This window comes from Pyricularia pennisetigena (assembly GCF_004337985.1).
Source record: "Pyricularia pennisetigena strain Br36 chromosome 7 map unlocalized Pyricularia_pennisetigena_Br36_Scf_7, whole genome shotgun sequence".
NCBI lineage: Eukaryota > Fungi > Ascomycota > Sordariomycetes > Magnaporthales > Pyriculariaceae > Pyricularia > Pyricularia pennisetigena.
In genome coordinates, this window is record NW_021940919.1 from 1,207,325 (window position 1) to 1,212,285 (window position 4,961).

Genomic DNA, 4,961 nt, shown 5'->3' on the forward strand with positions numbered 1-4,961 from the left:
AAAAAAAAAAAAAAAAAAAAAAAAAGGAAAACACGACAGGACTAACCAACTGCCCAAGAGGACTGACGTGGGCCGTTAGAACCTAAATAAGACACAACAGCCACTAATAAAAGATCCTTATTCTGCATTATCCCCTGACATTGGCCCTGCCACATCACCTGACAGACTTGCCTGCATGATGATGGACCCGACCCGCTTATCGGGGGGCTTAGGAGAGCTCACATGACAAAACTGGGGGTTCGCTGTAGCAAGGGTTATCTGGTGCTCCCATGGTTGCCATAAATGATCTGTAGGAACAATTATGCGGTAAATTTATCGGCCACTTTTTCTTCCGTCGGAGTGTCATCTGCCACAGCACAGCGCTGCTCCGCCCCCGCCTGCAACGGCGCCGAAACAGCAAAATAAAAAACAAACACACGCCGCAAGAGAAAAAAAAGTCATAAGAATTCGAGCTCGAATCTCCTTCCGATCCGGGCAGGTCTCGAACCTGCAGCCTCCTGATACGTTGTTCTGATGAATCGTAGTCAGACGCGCTACCATTACGCCACCGGACCATGTTGGGTCATGACTCAGCACCGGGTTGTTGGAGCTATAATCCTTACAGTTTTGAAACTTACAGGGCAAGTTGACGTTACGAATGCAATAAAAGGCAGAATATTTGAGCAGCCCCCAAAAGGCCCTTGCGAGTCTTGTTAACCATGGTTATATCCATCTATGATGCGTTCGGTTGCTTTTATGACAGCTTCACCTGCTGACGTCTTTTTTGCGAATTTGTCATACCCAAAACGACGTGTCGACTTTACTGGACAGTGGAGGATTCCCGGGTAGCTGCTCTAACTCGGATGTGACAGCGAAGGCTTTATATAGGTATGCTTTGTGAAAGTTCACAAGGCATGCTTCTAGGTTCCGAGGTCCTGCAGACTAGAGATAGTACTTTTTACTCCTAGAAGAGCCTTGAGGTGTACTTTTCCACAATAGCCCAAAATTTGACAAATTTATTTATCTTCAATCTGCAAGACTTAAAAAAGGTAGGTTGTTTGCACTATTACTGGGTTATTATAGCATAGGTCAAGTATCTCGGTAGGAATTACACTACTCGGATGGCTGGTGATCTAATACTGACTGAAGCAATAGATAACGGGCCTGCCGTCGGAGAGGCTTCATATTATTAGGGTGGTAGGGGTAAAAGTCCTCACCCGTGAACAGTGGTGGCAAATATGCAAGCATATGGGACTTTGGTTTTTTTTATTTTTTTTATTTTTTTTTGTAGCGATTTCTACTACATAACAAACCCAAAAAACATGGACGATCTAATTGGGTTTTGATAATATATTTAATTGTAATAATGTTCTTAGTTAATTTTGGGAATAATACTATAGCTGGAATTAATTATTAAATATAATAATACTAAAAATGAAATTACAATTCTGAACCTTAAAATGGTTAAATTAACCAATATGTATTCCACAGCTGAGATGCTTGCACAAAAGTGCGCAAAGTACATGCCGGCCGGATTTACCAAAGTTTAAGTTGCGTCGTGGCAGTTGTGTTGACAAATGCATTGTGATAAGGGTTTTCTCTTGCCTGGTCCCACAGCAAAGTCGCACAGGGGTGTCACTACAATTGTCCTTTAATTGATACTATTCTGGACAATGTGGTTCAACCTCCATATGTGGCTTCCCGCTGAAAGTCTAAAGGTGACCCTCACACTTAGTCGCTGGTTGCACAGCCTCTTCTTGAGACTAGCCATCAAACCTCATTCAATGAAAATGTGTTCGCGTTCTAAGCGAGGTGTCTCTGGCGCCAACTTGCTTCCAGGTAAGCATTAGTGAATATGGACTATACCCAAACATGATATTATATACCAAGTGAATCACGGGTCTGTAACTGTTAGGAGGACTTGGAAAAGCATAATCATCCATTTCCGGAAGCTCGCAGAAACCATAGAATCCATCCGAATCTCCTCCGCCCTCTCTTGCGCTTTTTACTGTGTACGATGGATGCATAGACGCACGCATGGAAGCCGTAGACCAGCTATCCCGAGCCAACTCATATTCTTGACGGGTTCGGAGGCTCGATAGAGGCCGATGCATATGTAGATTGCAGGCTTTGACTTGTATGAATGCTTGAACATCAATGGTGTGATTACTCATGTTATTGACGGGTTCGGAGGCTCGACGGAGGCCGGTGCGCATGTGTAGATGATGGAATTCGGCTTGATAGTAATACTTGATTTGATGTTGTCATTCCGAAGTCGATCTGAGTATTATGCATAACAGAGTAGAGAGAAGGCCGCTAAACTGTTCATCGGGTTTTTGTCGCCTGATTTCCGTCCTCTTAAGTTTCCGGTGCGTAGAGTTAGCCCGAGTCGCAAATTACTGACATTATGCTAGCCTAACGTCATAAGCTATTAATAAATATATACTTCGGCAACACCGACACGCACGAGGACCGCGAATATAAGACTGTAATTATAAATATCAATCCCACCTCAACGACAGCGATATTATTATGTTTTTAATCATCGTCGGCTACCATTGAACCTTTCTCAGTCCTTGATTTCTTTTTTTTTTTCATTCTCCCAGACTTCTTTCTTTTTTTTTCGAAACAGAAAAAAAAAAAAGAAAAACAAAATAAAAATGCACGCCAAACTTGTTTTTGCACTTTTGCCTTTGTTGGCATTCGCAACCGCCGCCCCGACCTCCCCCGAGGCTGGCATCGCCCCTCGCAGCATGGCTTGGAATTGGGACCAAAAATCTAAAGACATACCACGGGAACTTGACTCGATTGAGGAGGGTGACGAGGGCAGGCTGCCTCGCTCCCGGCGTGTTCGCCCTGGCAGTGCAAGCCGTGATTCCGAGACTTTTCACGGCAGTTCGACCGATTGGAGAAATTATAAGGCAGACGTGAGTGGTACTTCTCTGATATATCAAAAAGATTGGCTTCTTTCCATTTGACCAAGGAAATTAACATGTTCTCATTGATTCTCAAGTCCCCTCCTCGGTCCTCTCAGAAGGTTCCACATCTGAGCCAGCTCCGCAGCAAGGGTCGTCGTTATCAGTCATGATTAGAGCTAAGTGGTAGAGCCTGAGTGGATTCCCATTATAGAAGCACCAGCAAAATACCTTGGGCACAGGATTACGTCTTGAAAGCTCCTTGTATTGCCAATCGCCAATCGCCAATCACCAATGGGCCCTGCCAAGAGTAGTTGCTTTTGTTTATACATCAATTATAACTGCTTCAAGCCGTCAGGATTCCGGTAGCATTTCTTGGTCTTTGTGGGTTTTATCCTTTTTGTTTAATTGCTCTTTGGCAGTGTAATCTTTATCACAGCCCTGTCAGTCTTTTCGGTCTTCTTTTAGCTCTTTGTCGCTCTTTTTGGTCTTTCATGTCGTTATTTATGGGCAGTTTACGTGAGAATGCAAGGACCTATATAGATAACTTTGTGACCCGACTGATAGAAACTGAAAGGATCTGGCTGCTCGACGGCCGCCATGACGTGAGGCTTGTACCATGTTAGCCAAGGTGTCGTTACAATTAATTTTCTTGCTTGTTTGTTTGATGAGGTCGAGGCCCAGAGTTGCGTGACGGCACTGGAACAATATCGAGTATTCAGGAGCTGGCATGGTGTAACTGATCTCGGTCTGGAAAATTAGACATGCAGGGTGCCTGAGAGACAATCTCGTAGCCACATTTAACGACAAAGGTGATGCAATCACAAAAGGCTCTGCCAACCCGACGACGCCCGGTTAACGTTCCGATTGCTTTCCGAGCGTACAGTGTAGTCAAAAATGCTAACTGGACTCGTGGATAATGTGCGACGGGCGCAGCAAAACGAATAGCATTCATCGTCAGATAGGTCAGCCGTGCCTGCAAGGGAAAGCTGCGATGTTTATCCAGTTGATATCTGCCGACGCCTTGTAACGATGCACGAGAAGCGAGGTAGAGCCTGCTGCTGTGCTCGCCCTTACAGGAAGCCAGGCCCGCACAGCCAGTTGTTGCACAACAATGGGTCGCGTGTTGACTCTCGTGATGGAACATGCCGTGGCACGTCTGGGAATCCCGCTGCGAGTACTGGGCAAACAGGGATTTTGAGGACCAACGAATGGGAAGTGTGCGATGGACATCCCCACAGTTTTCGGCTGACGTGTTATGCGGGAGAGAAGCAGGATTCAGGGGAATAACAGGCGATTTGCCCGTCAAACTTTTTAGGATCGGCAAAGATCTGCGCTGGTACCAGCATTGGCAACGAGCGGTCGGCTATTATTTTTTATTCTCAGGTAGATTGAACACTGATGACAATTTGTGAGAGGCTAATTGCAGTGTCACCCCAGTAGAAGGACGGTAGTCATATCTCGAAAGTCTGTTTGTCTGGTCTGTTCTGTATTTCTGGTTGGTTACGGTCGCACAGAGCTGCAAGAAAAAGACCGAACAGCCGATTGGCGTTCATTGGCCCAAATTGTCAAATTGCCAAGGAAGGCACGCCTAGGCGCCCCCCGATGGCTGTTGGGATTTGGTTGGCGAAAGGAGCCAAACGTTTGTCCAAGATGCATTCCTGGCAACAGCCAGCAAAACCCACTTTACCGCCTTGCAACGGCCCAACCGCCGCCCCCTCCACTTTGGATATAATAATGATCTTCGAGGATCGCCGCCGCTCCTTCAACTCCCACTCTCGTTCCTTTTTTAGCATCCACTTCCCCCCCTCGTTCTGCCTCTTTCTTCTTCTTGCGCTAGACACTATAGTTGCTCATTCTATTGACGCCTTTTTTGTTGTGATATTTAAACAAACATAATTAGTGGCGTCAATAAGGCCAAGGTAATTGCCCATCCTTGTTTTGTCACCTTCCTTCGTTTCCCGTCAACGCTCATTCCACGCTCGCAACGCAAGGTTTTATTTTTATAATTTTTTTCTGTCAATCTCTTGTCACGACCAGGCTCCTCGTTTGTGATCAACCTGTGCA